The 26,677-nt window shown below is 39.1% G+C and overlaps 1 protein-coding gene and 1 pseudogene across 1 annotated transcript in view; one reads left to right on the forward strand and one right to left on the reverse strand.

Annotated features, from left to right (window-relative positions):
* Positions 1-26,677, reverse strand: part of MTMR8 (myotubularin related protein 8) — a 194,575-nt gene that overhangs the window by 154,699 nt on the left and 13,199 nt on the right.
* LOC148773281 (heterogeneous nuclear ribonucleoprotein A1-like) lies at positions 341-25,069 on the forward strand (annotated as a pseudogene).

Here is a 26,677-nt window from a genome sequence, read left to right on the forward strand (position 1 = left end):
CAAGGAAGCCATTGGCCACGGGTGCAGGACATATGGTGCTATCAGGAGTCTTTTCTAGCCTCTGGAAGCAGGGGCTCAAATGGCTGCTCTGGATGGTCCTTCTCAACTGTGCAGCTGCCAGTGTTTCGGTGCAGGGAGAGGCTCCAGAGGTGGCTCCATCTGTTCCATGTGACGCAACAGTAGTGCTCTGCTTCCATGACTGCACAGTTTGTCTCCCAGTGGAGATTATCTCCTGTTGCATATTTTGTCCTCCCTTTCCCTCAAGCCAAATCCCCACAGTCAACAGCGTTCCTCACCCTGGGATTGTTCTCCAATCCCCATGCTCCAGTTCCCAGCACCCATGCACACAAGTGGACCCACATTCAGTCCAAGGTACATAGGTATGGGTTTTCTGTGTGGTTGTCACTCTATTCAGACTATCACAGATCAGCTGTTTTACCCTCCTCTGACAGGCTCAAATGCTTCCATTCGTCTCAGCCAACTTCCCTGGGTGTGAGAGTCTCTCCCCTGTTTCAGCTCCTCCACCCCCAGGTGCAGGTCTGCTCCTTCTGGTTCTCATCCACCTTATTCCTTCTTTTTTCTCATCCTACCCAGTCATTCATAGATACTCATAGTCCTGTCTGGTGGCCAAGGACTCCTGCTAGTATTCAGCCATTGTTCTGTGAGAACTTTTGCATATGTAGATATATTCCTGATGCATTCATGGAGAAAGATGTACTCCACGTCCACCTACTCCTTCGTCATCTTGATTTCCAATCTGACCTTACTTGCATTTCACAGATTCTCATGACCACATCCAGGTGGAAATAGCCAAAATTGAGCCAATGTGAAAAATTCATTTCAGTTCAGTTCCTCAGTCGTGTCTGACCCTATGTGATCCCATGGACTGCAGCTGCTAGGCTTCCCTGTCCATCACCAGCTCTGAGATCTTGCTCAAACTCATGTCCATCAAATCAGTGATGCCATCCAACCATCTCATCCTCTGTCATCCCCTTCTCCTCCTCCTTTCAATTTTTTCCAGAATTAGGGTCTTTTCAAATGAGTCAGTTCTTCGCACCAGGTGGCCAAAGTATTGGAGCTTCAGCTTCAGCATCAGTTCTTCCAATGGATATTCAGGACTGATTTCCCTTAGGAGGGACTGGTTGGATCTCCTTGCAGTCCAAGGGACTCTCAAGAGTCTTCTCCAATACCACAGTTCAAGAGCATCAATTCTTTGACGCTCAGCTTTCTATATAGTTCAACTCTCACCACTGGAAAAAACCATAGCTTTGACAAGATGGAACTTTGTCGGCAAAGTAATGTCTCTGCTTTTAATATGCTGTCAAGTTTGGTCATAGGTTTTCTTCCAAGGAGCAAGTGTCTTTTAATTTCATGGCTGCATTCACCATCTGCAGTGATTTTGGAGCCAAAAAGAATAAAGCTTGTCACCATTTCCATTGTTTCCCCATTTCTTTGCCACGAAGTGATGGGACCAGATTCCATCATCTTAGTATTTTGAATGTTGACTTTGAAGCCTAATTTTTCACTCTCTTCTTTCACTTTCATCAAGAGGCTCTTTAGTTCTTCTTTGCTTTCTGCCATAAGGGTGGTGTCACCTGCTCATCTGAGGTTATTGATGTTTCTCCCGGCAATCTTGATGCCAGCTTGTGCTTCATTCAGCCCAGGGTTTTACATTATGTACTCTGCATATAAGATATTTAAGCAGGTGACAATATACATACTTGAGGTACTCCTTGCCAATTTGGAACCAGTCTGTTATTCCATGTCCGGTTCTAACTGTTGCTTCTTGACCTACATACAGATCTTTCAGGAACCAGGTAAGGTGGTCTGGTATTCCCGTCTCTTTAAGAATTTTTCACAGTTTGCTTTGACCCACAGAGTCAAAGGCTTTGGCACAGTCAATGAAGCAGAAGTAGATGTTTTTCTGGAACTCTCTTGCTTTTTGGATGTTGGCAATTTGATCTCTGGTTCCTCTGCTCTTTCTAAACTCAGCTTGAACAACTGGAAGTTCAGGGTTCATGTACCGTTGAAGCCTGGCTTGGAAAATTTTGATACTACTTTGCTAGTGTGTGAGATGAGTGCAATTGTGTGGCAATTTGAACATCCTTTGGCATTGCCTTTCTTTGGAATTGGAATGAAAACTGATGTTTTCTAGTCCTGTGGCCACTGCTGAGTTTTCCAAGTTTGCTGGCATATTGAGTGCAGAATTTTCACAGCATCATCTTTTAGGACTTGAAATAGCTCAACTGGAATTCCATCACCTCCACTAGCATTGTTTGTAGTGATGCTTCCTAAGGCGTACTTGATTTCACTTTCCAGGATGTCTGGCTCTAGGTCAATGATTACACCATCATGGTTATCTGGATCATGAAGATCTTTTTTGTATACTTCTGTGTATTCTTGCCACCTCTTCTTAATATCTTCTGCTTCTGTTAGATCCATACCAATTCATCCCTTTTTTTTGCCCATGTTTGCATGAAATGTTCCTTGCTATCTCTAATTTCCTTGAAGATATCTCTAGTCTTTCCCATTCTGTTGTTTTCCTCTATTTCTTTGCACTGATCACTGAGGAAGGTTTTCTTATCTCTCCATGCTATTCTTTGGAACTCTGCATTTCAATGGGTATATCTTTCCTTTTCTCCTTTGTCTTTAGCTTCTCTTCTTTTCTCAGCTATTTGTAAGGCCTCCTCAGACAACCATTTTGCCTTTTTGCATTTCTTTTTCTTGCAGATGATCTTGATCACGGCCTCCTGTACAATATCATGAATTTCCATCCATATTTCTTCAGGCATTCTATCAGATCTAATACCTTGAATTTGTCCTTTCCACTGTATAATTGTAAGGGATTTGATTTAGGTCATACCTGAATGGTCTGGTGGTTTTCCATATTTTCTTCAGTTTAAGTCTGAATTTGGCAATAAGTAGTTCATGATCTGAGCCACAGGCAGCTCCAGGTCTTGTTTTTGCTGACTGTATAGAGCTTCTCTATCTTTGGCTGCAAAGAATATAATCTATCTGATTTCAGTATTGCCCATCTGGTGACGTCCATACGTAGAGTCTTCTCTTATGTTGTGGGAAGAGGGTGTTTGCTCTGACTAGTGCATTCCTTGGAAAAACTTTGTTAGTGTTTGCCCTGCTTCATTTTGTACTCCAAGGCCAAATTTTCCTGTTACTCCAGGTTTCCCTTGACTTCCTACTTTTGCATTCCAGTCCCTTATGATGAAAAGGACATCTTTTTTGGTGTTAGTTCTAGAAGGTCTTCATAGAACCATTCAACTTCAGCTTCTTCAGGATTACTAGTTGTGGCATAGATTTAGATTACTGTGATACTGAATGGTTTGCCTTGGAAGCAGACAGAGGTCATTGTGTCATTTTTGAGATTGTAAACAAGGACTGTATTTTGGACTCTTCTATTGACTATGAGGGATACTCCAATTCTTCCATGGGATTCTTGCCCACAGAAGTAGATATAATGGTCATCTGAATTAAATTTTGTCCATTCCAGTCCATTTTAGTTCACTGATTCCTAAAATGTCAATTTCACTCTTGCTATTCTTGTTTGACCACTTCCAATTTACCTCGATTCATGGACCTAAAATTCCAGGTTCCTTTACAGTATTGTTCTTTACAGCATTGGACTTTACTTCCATCACCAGTCACATGCACAACTGGGCTTTGTTTTTGCTTTGGCTCCATCTCTTCATTCTTTCTGGAGTTATTTCTCCACTCTTCTCCAGTAGCATATTGGGCACTTACTGACCTGGGGAGTTCATCTTTCAGTGTCATATTTTTTTTGCTTTTTCATACTGTTCATGAGGTTCTAAGGCAAGAATACTGAAGGTGTTTGCCATTGCCTTCTCCAGTGGACCATGTTTTGTCTTGTGAAAATTACCATGCAGAAAAAATATATGTGGTTAAAAGGGATGACAGAGAAATGGCATCACCTCTTTTCCTAGAGACATTTATGAACAGTATTGCCATTTATCTGCTGCTGCTAAGTCACTTCAGTCGTGTCTGACTCTGTGTGACCCCATAGACAGAAGCCCACCAGGCTCCCCCGTCCCTGGGATTCTCCAGGCAAGAACACTGGAGTGGGTTGCCATTTCCTTCTCTAATGCGTGAAAGTGAAAAGTGAAAGTGAAGTCACGCAGTTGTGTCCGACCCTTAGCGACCCCACGGACTGTAGCCTACCAGGCTGCTCCATCCATGGGATTTTCTAGGCAAGAGTACTGGAGTGGCTTGCCATTGCCTTCTCCAGCCATTTATCTACTGGGTACTTAATTATTTTTCTTACAATTCTGTGTTTTAATAAGAAGAATATCATAATTATTGATATCAAAGATATTCTCATTATTATACATTCCTGTAAAATATAAATAATACTTTGGCATTTATAAGACAAGCATAACAACCTTAACAGACACAGTAGAAAAAGAATATGAACAGATAACTCACACAAGGGGAAATAAAACCTTAAACAGTTCAATTTCACTAATAATGTGGTTATTATTTAGTTGCCAAGTCACATAGATTCATTTGTGACCCCATGGACTGTGACCCCACCAGGCTCCTCTGTCCATGGTACTTCCCAGGCAAGCATACTGGAGTGTCTTGCATTTCCATCTCCAGGTCTTCCCAACCCAGAGATCAAACTTCCATCTCCTGCACTGGCAGGTTCTTCATCACTGAGCCACCAAGGAAGCCCTCACTAATAATGACAGATGTGATAATTTAAAGTGACATGGAGTCACAATTTTGCACTAATGAAACTTGCAAAATACCTTATGCTGGCAAGATGGTGGTAAAACTATTATAATTATACATTGCTGACTGCAATGCTGTATCACTTTTAGAAAGCAATGTGGAGACATTATCAAGATCATATGTAAGTATGATCCCACAGTCCTGTGGTCCAGTATTCTCACTGTCACAAAGTTTCCATGAAACTTTCACCCAGTCTCTGTCAATTTAACATATTGCAATCACTATAGTACAACATCAACTCTAGGAAACTGGCATTGCTACAATCGAGACCATATCCAGATTGAACCAATTATAAATGTACCTATTCATGTATAGCATGTACATGTTCTATAATTATACACTGTGTGTGTAGCTGTATGCAATTCTATCACATGTATAGCTTTGTATAACTACCATCACAATCAAGATAAAATACCAAGATGTCCTCATGCTATTCCATTATATTCACACCCACCCTTTTCCATCTACCTATACTTAACTCTTGGCAAACGGTAATCCAATCTGTTCTCAACCCCCACAATGTTATTTTGAAAAAAATAGTTCTGGGAATAGAGAATTATTCATGGTATAACATTGGTTCTATTCACTCAACATAATTTGCTTAATATCCATCCAATTTTTGCATATATTGATACTGTGTTTCTTTTTATTGATGACCAGTATTCCAATTGTATGGATGCATCTAAATATGTCTAACCACTTATTCACTGAAGGACACGTGGGTAGTTTCCAGTTTGGGAATATTACAAATAAAGAACATTCATGGACAAGTTTCTGAATGAAAATAATTTTCCATTTCTATGGAATAAATGGCCAAGTGTTCAAGGGCTTAATATTTTTTATAACAAATTAAAATGTATATACATAAATCTAAAGGAACAGGATATATTTCACTGCCAGACACAATAATTCCCAGAGTCTTGGCCAATCAATCAACTGACCTTAACAACAGATATCTAGGGGATATGTTCCAACCCAACAGAGGGAACTAAGAGAGAAAAGATGCAAAGTACTGTGTTATACTCTACATATGTTATCTTATTTAATCCTCATAACCCTATAAGATAGGTGTTATTGTTAGTTCCACTTCATATATGTGGAAATTGGGCTTAAAGAAGTTAGCTAAACTTATCTATGACTGCACAGATAAGTGGCAAGGAACTTCAAGAAAGCAAGAACCCACACTCTTAACCATTATCCTATATTTCCACTGATGAACTAACTGAGTTTTGTTGGAGAGAGGAAAGTAACTGTCTTAGTCCGTTCAGACTGCTATAACAAAATACTAAAGACAGGGTAGCTTATAAACTGCAGAAATTGATTTCTCACAGTTTTGGAGGCTGAAAAGTTCAAGATCAAAGTGTTAATATGGTCAGGAGAGAGCCCTCTTCCAGGTCACCAACTTCTTGTTGTATCTTCACATGGTAGAAGGGGTGAGGAATCCCTCTAAGGCTTCTTTTATAAGGGTACTAATCCCAATCAGTAGGGCTTCACTCTCATGACCTAATCATCTCCCAAAGATCCCACCTCCCAACACCATCACCTTGGGTAGATCAGGACCCCAACTTATAAACTCTGGGGGGACACACACACTCACACCATATCACTGAATATGGTTGGAGAAGGGAAGGAAACTGAAGAACTCCTACCCCTATGGCCTTCTCTCTAAAACAGAAAATGAAGGGTACTGAAACTGTGGTAAAGGCATGGAGGCTATGGGAAGAAACAGAGATACCCAAGCCAAAGTGTAGTCCATTCATTTTTGGCAAGGATAGATTAGGAGAGACAAGGCAAGTGCCATGGGAAACTTCCTGCCAATGTAACTAATTCTGAAGACTGCTGATCTGTTTGGAAGATGGTATAGCCATGGGCCCAAGGAAAGAAGCTATGTTTCCTTGAGACTCACTGCATCCCAGGTATCTTGAGACTCACTGTATCCCAGAGTCACATTCCAGAGAAAATACAAACAACTAAAGCTAGATTTAATTCAATAATCTTTTACTGAATACCTACTATGTATCAGATCCTGTGCCAAGCGTGTTATGAGAAAGTAGAAAAAGAATGTATATGGTCCTGAACACCCAGGAATTTATAATTTCTTAAGAATACACAAACATGGACCCAACTTTCTGTAATGCAAGACAGCCTATGATAAATGTCAAAACAGAGGCTTGACTGGAGCCTGGAGCAATCAGAGTTCCCAGTTTCAGAAAGATACACCTGGGAGACAACTAGAACCAAATTTTCAAAGGTTCCTTCACTCGACATTTCTTAAGCACCTACTACTTTCAAATTACGGAGTTAGGGGTTTCTGGGGAAATAAGGCACAAACCTTGCATTCATCTATCCATTTGACAAATATTTCTTGAGCATCTAATATATGCTAGGCACTGTACCAAGTGTTATGGAATTCAAGATGCCTAAGCATGCTCTTTACCCTCAGAGAGTATTCAATCTTAATAGAAAAAAATACACATGTAAAACATGAAATAAAAAGCTAGGTTGGTGTGTATAGCTATATCCTTATGTATAAAATATATAGAATTGCTACAGTAAAGGGAGTCCTCTTTGTCTAGGAGATGGAAGGCAACAAAGGGAGACTCTTTTTATAGAAGAGTCAATACATAAGCCTCAATCAGTATGCTTAAGTTTTGAAAGACAAGAAGGGATTCAGCAGGGAGTAGACAAAGGAACAACATTCTAAGTACAAATGGGAATACTCTGAAACAAGGAGATAATCTAAAGTGGGTGTGGAGAAGGAGTCAGGAATTAGGCTAGAGAGGCAAGCAGGGACTAGATCTAAGGAAACTTGAGGTACATAAGGCTTTTGCACTAAAGACTAATGTGGTCATATTTGTGTTTTTGAAACCTCATCCCGGCAGCAATGTAGAAATCAGATCAGAAGTAATGCTATTATAGTTAGCAATTCATGTGAGAAGAGATGAGTATCTGAACACAAGAGTGGCAATAGTTATATACAGGAGAGGATACATCAGAAGGGTATTTAGAAGGATAAAAGGGGGTTGATGACTGACTAAACATGGGGCATAAAGGATAAGGAGGACTCTAAGATGCCTTTCAGGCTTGGTGACTGGGTGGATGGTGCGTGATGATGTTATCACTAAAATTGCAACCATTAGAGACAGAAAATAATATTAAGTATATTTTGAGACATTCAGAGTGTAATATACCTATAAGGTATTCAGTTGAAGATGGCCACTTATGGAATATATATCCAGATCTGGAAATCAGAAGTTATTTGCTCTGGAAAAAATCACTTGGAATTGTTACTTCATGTTGATTTAAAATCATGCGAGAAGATGGGATCACCAAGGAAATATGTATAGAATGACATGAAAGATGGCCAAAGATGGAACTCCAAGGGGACTACATGGTTCAGCAAAAGAAACAGAAGTAATGGTCTGAGTTACAAGGAAAAAAAAAAGAGAGAGAGAGTGGTCTCTTGGAAGCCAAAGGAATGGAGAATTTCATGTAGGCTCAAGAGACTAAGAATTAAATATGTCCATATGACACAGCAATGAGTGAAGTCATTGTTGACTTTAGCAAATGAACTTTCAGCGAAGGAGTCAGAGTGGAAACTTAACTGAAAAATTCCTGACAGATAAAGCTATCTCCAGAGAGTGAGCATAAACTACTCTTTTGAGAAGTTTGTTAGGAAAGAAAGAAGTAGTTACAGAGAGAACCCTTTGCTAAAAAAGGATCTTATAGAATGGAGACATGAGCATGATTCCAGGTCAAAAAAAAAAAAGAAAAAGAAAAGAAGGAGGAAGACATGGAAGAGAATATTAACAATGTATCAAGATCTGAGGCCATTGGTGACCCTGATGAATACTTTTGCTGGGTTAACTGGCGTAAAATCATGATTATAGATTAAAAAAAAAAAGGAGACTTCATGAAATTCAGTTCTTAGATGAGCATGTAAGGAGCTTGGAAGACACCACTGTTACCCTAACATAAAGAAAAAAGCTGAACAAACTGGAAATCAGCAACTGTTCTTAGATTCATCAAAAAACTGGTATCACAGGACAAACTGCTGTCCCCAAACTGGAGAGAAAAATGAACACAGAGAATCACAACTTATTCAAACAGAGGAACAGAAGCAGAAACCTCCATGGGAAACATTACTCCTTTTAGTACATCATGCCTAGCTTTCAATTAAAACATATTATAAAAAAAATGCACAGTTTAAAGAGACAGAGCAAGCTTCAGAACCAGACTCAGATATGTCAGAAATCTTGGAATTATCAGAAGAATTTAAAATAACTATAATTAATATTCTAAGGGTTCTCATGGCTTAGTGGACAACATGTAAGAACAGATGGGTAATATAAGTAAAGAGAGAGAAAATCCAACGAGAGTCAAAAGGAAATGCTAGAACTCTTAAAACACTGTAACAGAAATGAAAGATGCCTTTGGTGGGCTCATCAATAGATTAGAAACAGCCAAGAAAAGAGTAAGTAAACTTAATGAAATGTCAAAAGAAACTTCTAAAACTGAAGTGAAAAGACATAAAGAAATGAAAAAGAATATTCAAGTGGGATAATTAGAAAAGATATAACATAACACACATGTAATGAGAATACCATAAGGAGAAGGAAAAGAGAAAGGAATAAATGAAATATTTGACCCAATAATGACTAAGAATTTCTGCAAAATTAAAAATAGAATCTAAATCAGATCCAGAAAACAGCAGGCATGATAAACACCAAAGAATCTTGAAAGAAACCAGAGGAGGAAAAAAACACTACGAACAGAGGAAAGAGAATAAGAATTACGCTGGAATTCTCTTCAGCAACGAAGAAAACAAAAAGATAGTGGAATAAAATATTTAGTATTGAAAGAAAAAAAAATGCCAACCTAGAAGTCTGTACTCTAGGGAACTTATTCTTCAAATATGAAGAAGACATAAGGATTTTTTTTCAAACAAAAAATAAGGTAATTTGTTACCAGTAAACATCTCATGAAAGAAATATTAAAAACTTTTCAGAGAAAAGGAAAAATGATACAGGCCAGAAACTTAAACATCATAAAGGAAGAATGTTAGAGAAGGGATAAGTGAAATTATTTTATTTTTTATTTGTTAATGAGCTAACAATTAATAGTTTGTTCAAAATAATAATAGGAATAATATTTTGGTGATTATAACTTTCGGAGAAGGCAATGGCAAGCCACTCCAGTACTCTTGCCTAGAAAATCCCATGGATGGAGGAGCCTGGTAGGCTGCAGTCCGTGGGGTCGCTAAGGGTCGGACACGACTGAGCGACTTTGCTTTCACTTTTCACTTTCACACATTGGAGAAGGAAATGGCAACCCACTCCAGTGTTCTTGCCTGGAGAATCCCAGGGATGGGGGAGCCTGGTGGGCTTCCGTCTATGGGGTCACACAGAGTCGGACACGACTGAAGTGACTTAGCAGCAACTTATGGATATGTGAAATGAATGACAACAATGTTATAAGGAACAGAAGGCAGAAATTGGTAATAATCTGTTAAAAGGTGCTTACAGTACTTATGAAATGGTATAGTATTTTTGGGTTACTTGTAAATTTATAGTACAGATTCAAAGATGACCACTGAAAATTGAGAAAAAAGTATAATTCTTATGCTGAGAGGGATAAAAAAGCTAGAATTACATATAATTCTCAGTTAAAGTGAGAAGGCCAAAAAAACACCACAAGATCAAGGGTAATGAATATAAATATTAATAAACAGTATATTGATATTAATAAACAGTAGCAAATTGATTAACATTAACCCATCTATATCAATAATCACTTTTTAAATTTTTTTTTAATTTTTTTATTTTTTCAAAAACAATTTTAGGAATCTTTACTTAAAAACAACCTTATCTTAAAATGGAGTAACTTTGGTTTTACGAGCAGCAAGCAAAGTACAGAAGCAAAAATGCATTACAGGAGCATTAAGTTCTACATTAGGTCACAGCATCTAATCTGAAATCACACCCATAATATCATTTTTCAGGATATCTGGGAAATAGTTATTTCCCAGGATGTCTGAACCATAGCTACTCTATTTTGACTTTTAATTGTAAAAAAAAAAAAAAATTAATAGCCAAAGCAGATTTCACCATTAATGACGTCAGTGTTTTTCTAGGTATGAGAAGATGCAAGAATTGGAACTCATAAAACCTTTTTCTGAAAAGATCTAACTAACTGAAGGCCTGTTCTGCCAGTTTTTTGTTTTTTTTTTTTTTCAGAGCACAGAGTGCCTCATTCCTGATTTTCACCCTGAACTTCTTTCAGGGGGTGTTGAAGGTCAGCAGCTTGCAATGGTCATGATGTAATCTTTGTAGAGGCAGGTGGCAAGTACCAACTTCCAGTCAGCAGGGTCCCTTCATAGCCACATATCTGACCATGTGACACCATTTCATGGCCATTGTGTCCCGAAGTGCTGGGAAGGCTCATTCCCAGGTCTAGGGAAGTGATGGGCCACTCAGTGTGCTAAAATTGGACCAGGCCTTGCAAGTAGCAAAAGTCTCTGGACCACTGTCCTATTAGCCTCCTGGTCCAGGAAAATATTTCCTCTTGTTGCTTGTTCCCACACCCAGAGTTACATTATTACAATTATCGATCTCATATGGAACTGTCAGTTCAGCATTATATCACAGGCTCAGTGAAACAAGTGACATAGAAAATAATATAGCCATAGCTAGCAGCTAGTTCCTTGCTGTTATGTGATATTAATGTAAAATTTATTGAAATTTTAAAGAACACCCTAAGTTTGTTTCTGAAGCTTATCTCAGTGATCTATCTTTGGATGAAGATCAGATGCCTCGTGACCTGCAACCAGGACTGAAAAAAAAAAAAGATATAATTTAAAGGACTGTCTCCAACCTGGATGGAAGGACTTTTTTCAGAAGAAACTACACTACACCAAGATGAGAAGACGACGACATCACAGGTAGACAGCTTGCTCAAGATGCTGGACCTGATTCGTATGATCATTTATAATGTTTTCTTGACTTCTTAGCCCTCTGCATATAAATCAAATGCTTTTCTACCATAGGCCTGATCCTATGCTAGTTTTAGAAATTAATCCAATTGTCGGGTTTGTAGACATGTAAAAGCTCATTCTGCTTATACAAAAACTCTGTTAGACTTGTGCCATCCTAATGTCCTTAAACCATGGCAACAGTCTGCTTCTAAATTGGAAGATTAAAAACAATAGCTGGAAATCAGAGTCAGGGCTATGGGAAATCCAAGATGGCTGCTTGGCTTTTCCCAGCTCCCTGACAAACCTCATTTTTTATTTGATGGGTTAAAGCCTCCCTGGCTACAGGGCCTCCATAATGAAAAATCACGGAATATTAAGTTTTGTAAATTGTTGAATTAAGTTTCTAGTTTTGTTAATGTCTAGTTCTTGCCTGGAGAATCCCAGAGACGGGGGAGCCTGGTGGGCTTCCGTCTATGGGGTCACACAGAGTCGGACACGACTGAAGTGACTTAGCAGCAGCAGCAGCAGTGTTTACTAAGACTCACTGCTGAGACAGTTCCTTGTTACGTGATACTGCTAAAAGATTTAATTAAGTTATTAAAAAGGACACTCTAGGTTAGTTTCTAAGGCTTATCTCAGTAACCAATCTTCAGGTAAAGGTCGGATGCTCCATAATGTACAACCAGGAGATTAACACTAGACTATAATCATTTAACGAATGAAGTCAGGTGAGTTGGGGTATACCAGGTTTTATCTAATGAAAGTTCTTGACTTATAATTCTTATTTTACTAATAACTGCTAGCTATGGCTATATTATTTTCTAATAATCACTTTAAAATCAATGGTCTAAATACATTAATGAAAAATGATTTTCAGAGTGCATAAAAAAGACTATAAGAAGCCTAATTTAAACATCAAGATACATATATATTAAAAGAAAAGGGAAGGAGAAAGATAGGCCATGCTAACACTAATCAAAAGAAAGTTGGAACAGCTATATTAATAGAACATAAAGCAAGACTTCAGAGCAAGGCAAATTATCAGGATTGTTAAGAAAGGTATTACTTAGAGATAAAAGGGTCAATTCTCCAAGAAGACACAACACTCCTTAATGTGTATACTGAAAACACAGCATCAAAATACATGAGCCAAAAATGGATAGAACTGCAAGGAGAAATAAATGAATCCCCTATTATAACTGGAGATTCCAACACCCCTCAATTGGTAAATCCATTAGGCAGAAACTCAGTAAGGAAATAGTTGAACTGAACTGATGGTCTCAGAACACAATGAATGCAATAAGAAATCAATCAGAGAAAGACAACTGGAAAAATCTCAAAATACACTGAAATTATACATTCTAAATAACACATGGCTCAAGGGAAAAGCTTCAAGAGAAATTTTTAAAATATTTTGAACTAAATGGAAATTGAACTAAAACTTTTAAAATGTATGAGATGCAGTGAAAGCAATGCTTAGAGTGAAATTAATAGCACTGATCGCAGAAAAAGAAAAAAAAATTTACATTATTAATCTAAGCTTAGGAAACTAGAAAAAGAAGAGCAAATTAAATCCAAAGTAAGCAGAAGGGAAGAAATAATAAAAATAAGCATCAATGAAATGACAAATATGCAAGTAACAGACAAAACTGGTTCTATGGAAAGATCAATAAAACTGTTAAATATCTAGGTAGGTTAACTAAGCAGAAAACAAACAAACAAACAAAAAAACACAAATTGCTAATATCAGAAATAGAAAAGGAGCCACCACGCAGTTCAGTTCAGTTCAGTTCAGTCAGTCAGTCGTGTCTGACTCTCCGCGACCCCATGAATCAGAGCACGCCAGGTCTGCCTGTCCATCACCAACTCCCGGAGTTCACTCAAACTCATGTCCATCGAGTCGGTGATGCCATCCAGCCATCTCATTCTCTGTCATCCCCTTCTCCTCCTGCCCCCAACCTTTCCTAGCATCAGAGTCTTTTCCAGTGAGTCAACTCGTCCCATGAGGTGGCCAAAGTATTGCAGTTTCAGCTTTAGCATCAGTCCTTCCAATGAACACCCAGGATTGATCTCCTTTAGAATGGACTGGTTGGATCTCTTTGCAGACATTAAAAAACAATAAATAAATATTAAGAATAATCCTATGCCCACAAATTAGATAATCAAGATGAAATGAACCAATACCTTGAAAGATATAATCTACCAAAACCCATCGAAGGACAAATAGATCATCTGAGTAGACCTATACCTACTAAAGAAATTTTATCTGTAATTAATAATTTTCCAAAACAGAAAGCATCGGGACCAGATGGGGGTTACTGGTCAGATCAGTCAGTCAGTTCAGGCGCTCAGTTGTGTCCGACTCTTTGCAACGCCATGAATCACAGCACTCCAGGCCTCCCTGTCCATCACCAACTCCCAAAGTTCTCTCAAACTCATGTCCATCAAGTCGGTGATGTCATCCAGCCATCTCATTCTCTGTCGTCCCCTTCTCCTCCCGCTCCCAATCACTCCCAGCATCAGAGTCTTTTCCAGTAAGTCAACTCCTCACATGAGGTAGCCAAAGTATTGGAGTTTCAGCTTTAGCATCAGTCCTTCCAATGAACACCTAGGACTGATCTCCTTTAGAATGGACTGATTGGATCTCCATGCAGTCCAAGGGACTCTCAAGAGTCTTCTCCAGCACCACAGTTCAAAAGCATCAATTCTTCGGTGATCAGCTTTCTTCACAGTCCAACTCTCACATCCATACATGACCACGGGAAAAACCATAGCCTTGGATAGATGGACTTTGGTTGGCAAAGTAATGTCTCTGCTTTTTAATATGCTACCTAGGTTGGTCATAACTTTCCATCCAAAGAGTAAGCGTCTTTTAATTTCCTGGCTGCAATCAGCATCCACAGTGATTTTGGAGCCCAATAAACAAAGTCTGACACTGTTTCCACTGTTTCCCCATCTATTTCCCATGAAGTGATGGGACCAGATGCCATGATCTTACTTTTCTGAATGTTGAGCTTCAAGACAACCTTTTCACTCTCCTCTTTCACTTTCTTCAACAGGCTTTTGAGTTCCTCTTCACTTTCTGCCATAAGGGTCGTGTCATCTGCATATCTGAGGTTATTGATATTTCTCCCGGCAATCTTGATTCCAGCTTGTGCTTCTTCCAGCCCAGCGTTCCTCATGATGTACTCTGCATATAAGTTAAATAAGCAGAGTGACAATATACAACTTTGACGTACTCCTTTTCCTATTTGGAACCAGTCTGTTGTTCCATGTCCTGTTCGAACTTTTGCTTCCTGACCTGCATACAGGTTTCTCAAGAGGCAGGTCAGATGGTCTGGTATTCCCATCTCTTTCAGAATTTTCCACAGTTTATTGTGATCCACACAGTCAAAGGATTTGGCATAGTCAATAAAGCAGAAATAGATGTTTTTCTGGAACTCCCTTTCTTTTTCCATGATCCAGCGGATGTTGACAATTTGATCTCGGGTTCCTCTGCTGTTTCTAAAACCAGCTTGAACATCTGCAAGTTCATGGTTCACATATTGCTGAAGCCTGGCTTGGAGAATTTTGAGCATGACTTTACTAGCATGTGAGATGAGTGCAATTGTGTGGTAGTTTGAGCATTCTTTGGCATTGCCTTTCTTTGGGATTGGAATGAAAACTGACCTTTTCCAGTCCTGTGACCACTGCTGAGTTTTCCAAATTTGCTGGCATATTGAGTGCAGCACTTTCACAGCATCATCTTTCAGGATTTGAAATAGCTCAACTGGCATTCCATTACCTCCACTAGCTTTGTTCATAGTCATGTTTTGTAAGGCCCACTTGACTTCACAATTCCAAGATGTCTGGCTCTAGGTGAGTGATTACACCATCGTGATTATCTTGGTCGTGAAGATCTTTTTGTACAGTTCTTCTGTTATTCTTGCCACCTCTTCTTAGTATCTTCTGCTTCTGTTAGGTCCATACCATTTCTGCCCTTTATCAAGCCCATCTTTGCATGAAACGTTCCCTTGGTATCTCTAATTTTCTTGAAGAGATCTCTACAACAATTCTCTACAATCTCTTCCAGAAAATATAATCAGGAGAACTGTTTCCTAATTCCTTCTATGAGATTACCCTTAGAGAAAAACTGGAAAAGACATTACAAAAAAGGAAATATTCTACTTCATCATACTGCGCCCATAATTAATAATAATGTATTATGTACCTTAAAAATGTGTTGAGGACATATCCTATATCAAATATTCTTCAAATAAGAAGAAGAGGAGGAGGAAGAAGAAAGGCAAAGTGTAGACTGATATCAGTGACAAACACAGAAGGAAAATCCTCAACAACAACAAAAAATTATTATTATTATTTTGCCTATTCTAATGACAGTGCCTATACTAAGGACCACATTTTAAATTGATTACTTCTGTCAGGACCCTATCTCCAAATAAGTCACAATCTGAAGTACTAGAGTTTAGAACTTCAACACACTTAACTTTTGGGGGACAGAATTCAACCCATTACAATTAGCAAATGAAATCCAACAGTATACTGTACAAAAAAAAGCTTATATACCACATTCAAATGAAATTTGTTCCAGATATACAAGACTGGTTCAACATTTGGAAATCAATTAATGTAATTCACCACAGTAATGAATTAAAGATTAAAAAAAAAACGTAGGATCATAGCAATAGATGAAGAAAAAGCAGTTAACAAAATCAAGCACCTATCCAGGATAAAAATTGTCAACAAACTAGGAAGAGAGGGTAATTTTCACAACTTGATAAAGAACACTGGCAAAAAACTACAGCTAAGATCATACTTAGAAACTAGATTTTTCTTACTAAGATTGGGAACCAGGCAAGTACGTCTGCTCTCAACAGTGTATTGGCAGTATCAGGTAATGAAATAAGTCAAAAATGAAAAGGTATGAACATACAGAGGAATACTTAAAGCTCTCTTTGTAGAACACATGATTATCTATGTAGAAAATTCCGAAGTATAAACATACACAAAATAGAAACTCCAGCAGCTAATTAGCAATTATACTTAAGTTTCAGCATCCAAGGCTAATATACAAAAATAGATTTATTATATATTGTCAATGAACAATTGGAACTTGAAATTCAAAACACAATATAATGTACAGTAGCACCAAAATTACTTATGTATAACATCTAACAAAATATTTATAAGATATTCTGAAAACTACAAATTTCTAATTAAAAACAAATCTAGAGAGAGGGAACAAGATGGCAGAGGAATAGGACAGCGAAACCACTTTCTCCCCCACAAATTCATCAAAAGAACATGTGAACGCTGAGTAATTTCCACAAAACAACTTCTAAGTGCTGGCAGAGGACATCAGGCACCCAGAAAAGCAGCCCATTGTCTTCGAAAGGAGGTAGGAAAAAAACATAAAAGATAAAAAGAGAGACAAAAGAGGTAGGGACGGAGCTCCGTCCTGAGAAGGGAGGCTTAAAAAAGAGAGAAGTTTCCAAACACCAGGAAACACTCTCACTGGTGATTCTGTGGTGAGCCTTGGAACCTCAGAGGGCCACATAACTGGGAGGAAAAAGAAAAAAAGAATTAAAACCCACAGATTACGTGCCCAACGGTAAACCCCAGTGGAGAAGCAGCGCAGACGCCCGCATCCTCCATTAGCAAGAGGGGGCTGGGGTGGGAGGCACCAGCTGAACTGCTTAGAGTGAGAACCGGGCCTGAATGCCATGAGGGCAATCTGAGAGAGCCAATTGGAGATAGCAAAGCAGACTGTGGGATAACTACCCCGTGAAAAGGCGAAAAGCCCTAACCTAAGACTCTGCCGTTCCCAACCACAGAACAAAGGACTGAGCAGAGCTAGCCGGCTGCAGACGGCCCATCCCCCACCGAGACAGGCAGGGGAGGGCAGGTAGAGCTGGAAGAGGGTAACCGCGGCTCCAGTGAGGCATCCAATACCAAACTGCAGGCAGTCTTCGTTGCTCACCAAGATTTCTTGGGAATCTGGCCAGTCGATATCCACCTGAGAAGGTGCGCTGGTTGTACACCCAGAAAACCGAGCGGGAGGGGCTGGGGAGGTAATAAGTCGCAGCAACCACGCTCGCCAAACACCTGGTCACCTGAGCTCCTCAGACCGGGGAAGGGCACAAAACGCAGGCCCAACTAAGTCTGCGTCTTTGTGGAGTACCCGAGTACCTAAACCTGAGTGGTTTAGACCTGGGATGTGCATGCAACCCAGCGCCGGACTCAGACAGTTCCTGGCAGAGCAACCTAGAGCCTGTGCAGGGTAGACTGGGACAGCACACACGCCGTGAGTGCGGGCAAACCCAGTGTGGCCGGGACACTGCGAGCACTCCCCACAGATGCCAGAGATATTTGTCTGCAGCGTTCCTCCCTTCCCAGAACAGGACTGAACAAGAGAGCCTTAAAAAGTGTCCACCACCGTCCCCTAGTGTCAGGGAGGAAATTAGACACTGAAGAGACCAGCAAACAGAAGCTAAAACAGGGAACCACCTTGGAAATCAAGAAAGAGAAGTCTAGAGGCTACTGCAAGAATAAGACTGACAACCAGAGGCAGGAGGCTTAAGTCCGAATTCTGAGAACACCAGAGATATCCTGACTCCAGGGAACATTAATTGATAGGAGCTCATCAAACGCCTCCATACCAACACTGAAACCAAGCACCACTCAAGGGTCAACAAGATCCAGAGCAAGACATACCATACAAATTCTCCAGCAACACAGGAAAATAGCCCTGAGCTCCAATATACAGGCGGCCCAAAGTCACTCCAAACCCATTGACATCTCATAACTCATTACTGGACACTTCATTGCACTACAGAGAGAAGAAATCCAGCTCCACCCACCAGAACACCAACACAAGCTTCCCTAACCAGGGAACTTTGACAAGCCACACATCCTTCCTCACCCATAGTGAGGAAACTCCACAATAAAGAGAACTCCACAAACTGCCAGAAGACAGAAAGGCCACCCCAAACACAGCGATATAAGCAAGATGAAGAGGCAGAGAAATACCCAGCAAATAAAGGAACAAGATAAATGCCTACCAACCCAAACAAAACAGGAAGAGATAGGAAACCTCCCTAATAAAGAATTCCGAATAATGATAGTGAAATTGATCCAAAATCTTGAAAACAAATTGGAGTTACAGATAAATAACCTGGAGACAAGGATTGAGAAGATGCAAGAAAGGTTTAACAAGGATCTCGAAGAAATAAAAAACAATCAATATACAATGAATAATGCAATAGATGAGATAAAAAACACTCTGGATGGAACCAACAGTAGAATAACGGAGGCAGAAGATAGAATAAGTGAGTGAGAAGATAGAATGGTAGAAATAAATGAAGCAGAGAGGAAAAAAGAAAAACGAATTAAAAGAAATTAGGACAATCTCAGAGACTTCTGGGACAATGTTAAACGCCCCAACATCCGAATCATAAGAGTCTCAGAAGAAGAAGACAAAAAGAAAGACCATGAGAAAATACTTGAGGAGATAATAGTTGAAAATTTCCCTAAAATGGAGAAGGAACTAATCACCCAAGTCCAAGAATCCCAGAGAGGGTCAAACAGGATCAACCCAAGGCGAAATACCCCAAGATACATAGTAATCAAATTAACAAAGATCAAATACAAAGAACAAATATTAAAAGCAGCAAGGGAAAAACAACAAATAACACACAAGGGGATCCCCATAAGGATAACAGCTGATCTTTCAATAGAAACTCTTCAGGCCAGGAGGGAATGGCAGGGCATACTTAAAGTGATGAAAATAACCTACAGCCCAGATTACTGTACCCAGCAAGGATCTCATTCAAATATGAAGGAGAAATCAAAAGCTTTACAGACAAGCAAAAGCTGAGAGAAATCAGCATCACCAAACCAGCTCTCCAACAAATGCTAAAGGATCTTCTCTAGACAGGAAAAACAGAATGAGTGTATAAACTCAAACCCAAAACAATAAAGTAAATGGCAACAGGATCATACTTATCAATAATTACCTTAAATGTAAATGGGGTGAATGCCCCAACCAAAAGACAAAGACTGGCTGAAAACAGATACAAAAACAAGACCCCCATATATGTTGTCTACAAGAGACCCACCTCAAAACGAGGGACACATATAGATTGAAAGTGAAGGGCTGGAAAAAGATATTCCACGCAAACAGAGACCAAAAGAAAGCAGGAGTAGCAATACTCATATCAGATAAAATAGACTTTAAGACAAAGGCTATGAAAAGAGACAAAAAATGACACTACATACTGATCAAAGGATCAATCCAAGAAGAAGATATAAAAATTATAAATATATATGCACCCAATATAGGAGCACCAAAATATGTAAGGCAAATGCTAACAAGTATGAAAGGGGAAATTAACAATAACACAATAGTGGGAGACTTTAATATGCCACTCACACCTATGGATAGATCAACTAAACAGAAAATTAACAAGGAAACACAAACGTTAAATGGTACAATAGACCATTTAGACCTAATAGATATCTATAGGACATTTCACCCCAAAACAATGAATTTCACCCTCTTCTCAAGCGCACACGGAACCTTCTCCAGGATAGATCACACCCTGGGCCATAAATCTAGCCTTGGTAAATTCAAAAAAATTGAAATCATTCCAAGCATCTTTTCGGACCACAATGCAGTAAGATTACATCTCAATTACAGGAGAAAAGCTATTACAAATTCCAACATATGGAGGCTGAACAACATGCTGCTGAATAACCAACAAATCATAGAAGAAATCAAAAAAGAAATCAAAATAGGCATAGAAATGAATGAAAATGAAAACACAACAACCCAAAACCACTGGGACACTGTAAAACAGTGCTAAGGTGAAGGTTCATAGCAATACAGGCATACCTCAAGAAACAAGAAAAAAAGCCAACTAAAAAACATAACTCTCCACCTAAAGCAACTAGAAAAAGAAGAAATGAAGAATCCCAGGGTTAGGAGAAGGAAAGAAATCTTAAAATTTAGGGCAGAAATAAATGCAAAAGAAACAAAAGAGAACATAGCAAAAATCAACAAGGCCAAAAGCTGGTTCTTTGAGAAGGTAAATAAAATTGACAAACCACTAGCCAGACTCATCAAGAAACAAAGGGAGAAGAACCAAATCAATAAAATTAGAAATGAAAATGGAGAGATCACAGCCAACAACACAGAAATACAAAGGATCAAAAGAGACTACTATCGGCAATTATATGCCAATAAAATGGACAACTTGGAAGAAATGGACAAATTCTTAGAAAAATACAACTTTGCAAAACTGAACCAGGAAGAAATAGAAAATCTGAACAGACCCATTACAAGCACAGAAATTGAAACTGTAATCAGAAATCTTCCAGCAAACAAAAGCCCAGGTCCAGACGGCTTCACAGCTGAATTCTACCAAAAATTTAGAGAAGAGCTAAAACCTATCCTACTCAAACTCCTCCAGAAAATTGCTGAGGAAGGGAAACTTCCAAACTCATTCTATGAGGCCACCGTCACCCTAATACCAAAACCTGACAAAGATGCCACAAAAAAAAGAAAACTACAGGCCAATATCACTGATGAACATAGATGCAAAAATCCTTAACAAAATAATAGCAATCAGAATCCAACAACACATTAAGAAGATCATATACCATGACCAAGTGGGCTTTATCCCAGGGATGCAAGGATTCTTCAATGTCTGCAAATCAATCAATGTAATACACCACATTAACTAAATGAAAAAGAAAAACCATATGATGATTTCAATAGATGCAGAGAAAGCCTTTGACAAAATTCAACATCCATTTATGACCAAAACCCTTAAGAAGGCGGGAATAGAAGAAACATTCCTCAACATAATAAAAGCTATATATGACAAACCCACAGCAAATATTATCGTCAATGGTGGAAAATTGAAAGCGTTTCCCCTAAAGTCATGAACAAGACAAGGGTGCCCACTCTCACCACTGCTATTCAACATAGTTCTGGAAGTTTTGGCCACAGCAATCAGAGCAGAAAAAGACATAAAAGGAATCCACATTAGAAAAGAAGAAGTAAAACTCTCACTGTTTGCAGATGACATGATCGTCTACACAGAAAACCCTAAAGACTCTACCAGAAAATTACTAGAGCTAATCAATGAATATAGTAAAGTGCAGGATATAAAATCAACACACAGAAATCCCTAGCATTCCTATACACTAATAATGAGAAAATAGAAAGATAAATTAAGGAAACAATTCCATTCACTGTTGCAAAGAAAACAATAAAATATTTAGGAATATATCTATCTAAAGAAACAAAAGACCTATATATAGAAAACTATAAAACACTGGTGAAAGAAATCAGAGAGGACACTAATAGATGGAGAAATATACCGGGTTCGTGGGTTGGAAGAATAAATATTGTGAGAATGAGTATATTACCCAAAGTAATTTATAAGTTCAGTGCAATCCCTATCAAGCTATCAGTGGCGTTTTTCACAGAGCTAGAACAAATAACTTCACAATTTGTATGGAAATACAAAAAACCTTGAATAGCAAAAGCAATCTTGAGAAAGAAGAGTGGAACTAGGGGAATCAACCTGCCGGACTTCAGGCTCTACTACAAAGCCACAGTCATCAAGACAGTATGGTACTGGCATAAAGACAGAAATATAGATCAATGGAACAAAATAGAAAGCCCAGAGATAAATCCATGCACCTATGGACACCTTACCTTTGACAAGGGAGGCAAGAATATTCAATGGAGAAAAGACAATCTCTTTAACAAGTGGTGTTGGGAAAACTGGTCAACCACTTGTAAAAGAATGAAACTAGAACACTCCCTAACACCATACATAAAAATAAACTCAAAATGGATTAAAGATCTAAACGTAAGACCAGAAACTACAAAACTCCTAGGGAGAACATAGGCAAAACACTCTCCGACATAAATCACAGCAGGATCCTCCATGACCCATCTCCCAGAATATTGGAAATAAAAGCAAAAATAAACAAATGGGACCTAATTAAAATGAAAAGCTTCTGCACAGCAAGGGAAACTATAAGCAAGATGAAAAGACAGCCTTCAGAATGGGAGAAAATAATAGCAAATGAAGCAACTGACAAAGGATTAATCTCAAAAATACACAAGCAACTCCTGCAGCTCAATCCCAGAATAATAAACGACCCACTCAAAAAATGGGCCAAAGAACTAAACAGACATTTCTCCAAAGAAGAAATACAGATGGCTAACAGACACATGAAAAAATGCTCAACATCACTCATAATCAGAGAAATGTAATTCAAAGCCACAATGAGGTACCATTTCACGCCAGTCAGAATGGCTGATATCCAAATGTCTAAAAGCAGTAAATGCTGGAGAGGGTGTGGAGAAAAGGGAACCCTCTTACACTGTTGGTGGGAATGCAAACTAGTACAATCACTATGGAGAACAGTGTGGAGATTCCTTAAAAAACTGGAAATACAACTGCCATACAACCCAGCAATCCCACTCCTGGGCATACACACCGAGGAAACCAGAATTAAAAGAGACACATGTACTCCGATGTTCATCACAGCACTGTTTATAATAGCAAGGACATGGTAGCAACCTAGATGTCCATCTGCAGACGAATGGATAAGAAAGCTGTGGTACATTTACACAATGGAGTATTACTCAGCCATTAAAAAGAATACATTTGAATCAGTTCTAATGAGGTGGATGAAACTGAAGCCTGTTATACAGAGTGAAGTAAGCCAGAAAGAAAAACACCAATACAGTATACTAACGCATATATATAGAATTTAGAAAGATGATAACGATAACCCTGTACACGCGACAGCAAAAGAGACACAGATATATAGAACAGTCTTTGGGACTCTGTGGGAGAGGGTGAGGGTGGGATGATTTGGGAGAATGGCATTGAAACATGTATATTATCACATGTTAAATGAATCACCAGTCCAAGTTCGATGCATGATACAGGATGCTCGCGGCTGGTGTACTGGGATGAACCAGAGGAATGGGATGGGGAGGGAGGTGGGAGGGGGGTTCAAGATGGGGAACATATGTATACCTGGGGCAGATTCATGTCAATATATAGCAAAACCAATACAATAATGTAAAGTAATTAGCCTCTAATTAAAATAATATATTAAAAAATAATAATGAAAAAGAACAAATCTAGATAAATTGAGTGATATTCCATGCACATGGACAGGAAGACTCAGTATTATCAAGATATCAGTTCTTCCCAACTTGATCTATACATTCAATGCAATTCCAATCAAAATCCCAACAAGTTATTTTATGCATATCAACAAATTGACTCTAAAGATTACATGGACCTTTCTGCCCATGGACACCGCCAAGTAAGCACCGTTGAAGACTTCCCCCTCCACTGCTGTCATGTCTAAGTGAGTCGCCCAAAGAGCTGCAGTAGCTCTTCATGGGAGGTTTGAGCTTTGAAACAATGAGTCTAAGGAGTCATTTTGAGCAATGCGGAATGCTCACAAACTATGTGGTAATGAGGGATCCAAACACCAAGTGCTCCAGAAGCTTTGGGTTTGTCACATATGCCACTGTGGAGGAGGTGGATGCAACCATGAATGAAAGACCACTCAAGGTGGATGGAAGAGTTGTGGAACCAAAGAGGGCCGTCTCAGGATCTCAAAGACCTGGTGCCCACTTAACTGTGAAAAAAAATTTTTTGCTGGTGACATTAAAGAAGACACTGAAAATCATAACCTAAGAGATTATTTTGAACAGTTTGGGAAAATTGAGGTGATCAAAATCGAAACCACCAAGGCAGTGATCAAAAGAGAGACTTTGCTTTTGTAGTCTCTGATGACCATGACTCCATAGACAAGACTATCATTCAGAAATACCATACTGTGAATGGTCACAACTGTGATGTAAGGAAACCCTATCTAAGCAAGAGATGGCGAGTGTTTCATCCAGCCAGAGGTTGAAGTGGTTCTAGAAACTTTGGTGGTGGTTGAGGAGATGGTTTTGGTGGGAATGACAACTTTGGTTGTGGAGAAAACTTCAGTGGTCGAGGTGGCTTTGGTGGCAGTCATGGTGGTGGTGGATATGGTCGATGTGGGGATGGTTATAATGGGTTTGATAATAATGGAAGCAATTTTGGAGGTGGCAGAAGCCATGATTTTGCCTATTACAACAATCAATATTCAAATTTTGGACCTATGATAGGAAGAAACTTTGGAGGCAGAGGCTCTGGCCCCTATGGTTGTAAAGACCAATACTTTGCCAAACCATGAAACCAAGGTGGCTATGGTGGTTCCAGCAGCAGTAGCTATGGCAATGGCAGAAGGTTTTAATTACTTCCAGGAAACAAAGGGGAGGAGAGCCAGAGAAGTGACAGGGAAGAGTTTGGTAAAAACATGTAATTGCTTCAGCTAATTGAGAGTTAAAAGGAAGTAGGCTTGCTGTTGCTAGAAGGAACTATATTGTGATTAGGTTATAGAAGACATCAGTGCTAGTTGGAAGAGGAGCTCATTCCCTTACAATCAGGAAAAGAAGTCACACCTCAGGAAAATAATGGCAGAGGATGAAGAGTACAAATTGAAACTATAGAGCATCATTAGTGTTCTTCTACCTGTCCCAGGACAGGCAGCTTTGAATGGAAGGATGTTCAACAAAGGGGAAAATAGGTCACTCAAAAGGAGTCCTGGTGAAGGCCCAGGGCACTATCTACCAAAAAGCTATAATGTCCATGTGTGAAGGTTATTAAGTGCCTCAGAGGAGAGGGAAATTGTTGGTATTGAAATTGTTAATGTGAACTTCCTATAGCGCTTCACTCTGCAGGGAACCTGTGTTTATTAGCAGGTGGGAACTTTTAGACCTGCAATTACTCAGACCCACCCCTTTCTCCATTCATGGGCACCAGGGATACCTCTGGTTCAAAGACAGTGTAGTAAGAGTAAGGAAAAAGGAGAGAGAAAGAAGGGAGGAGATGGAGAGTAAAGAGAGAGAGAGAGAGACGGAGAAAAAGCAAAGAGAGAAGATGACCAACACTAAGTACTACAGAGACTCTAATTCCCAGTAAGGCCACCCAGCTGCTTTGTTAGTTTTGCACACCAGGACTATAGACAGAACATGCAGACATTTACTAGATCATTGCTCTTAGAGAAGCTATGGACCATAAACCATGTTTTTCTCCCCTTTCCCTTCCAGGAAGGAAGGAAGGAAAACAGGTGCACTTCAGAGGTCTCTGAATCTATTCATTATCCTTGTTTGCCACAACTATTGATAATAAATTGGAAATACTGCAAAAATAAAAGATAGGACATCTGGCTCCAGGAGGACCAATAGCATGATGATTACTAACAGCCCATGTTCTACATAAGCCCTACTCCATGCGGCATCAGTTCTGACAACAAAGAATATCCATCATGAAAACAATTGCTGAACTCTACATATATTAAAAAAAACTTTCTCCTACTTTCACAACACGCACCTCTGATTAAGGTCTCTTATTTTAATTATTAAGTGAGAAAATACGTAACAGAGTAGGAAGGAGGAAAGGAAAAGGTGGAGGGCAAATGAAGTCTTTTGTGTCAAGATACAAAAGGTCATTTAAAGCAAGTGTTAAAAATACAACACAGACTAGCCTTGAATTTATGCCTCATCACCCCCTAATTTTTATCAACCCTCCAGTTAAAAAAAAAATGATACTCATAGAGGAATACTGCATTTTACAGTCCTATCATTATTAAGTGCTGGAAGCACTTAAGACTTAGAATGAATCTTCCAGATTAACACCAGTATTTCTCAAAACATATTCTATAAACCCTCGTTCCACAGTATGTTAATAGGTGTGCACGCATGCACACACGCACATATACACACACACATGCACACACAGAGTTCTGTGGTCAGGTTAGGGAAATACTGCTTTATAAGTAGGTTTCTTTACCGCAGGGTTT

Source organism: Moschus berezovskii, chromosome X (genome assembly GCF_049115385.1).
Source record: "Moschus berezovskii isolate FMDL1 chromosome X, NW_MosBer_1.0, whole genome shotgun sequence".
NCBI lineage: Eukaryota > Metazoa > Chordata > Mammalia > Artiodactyla > Moschidae > Moschus > Moschus berezovskii.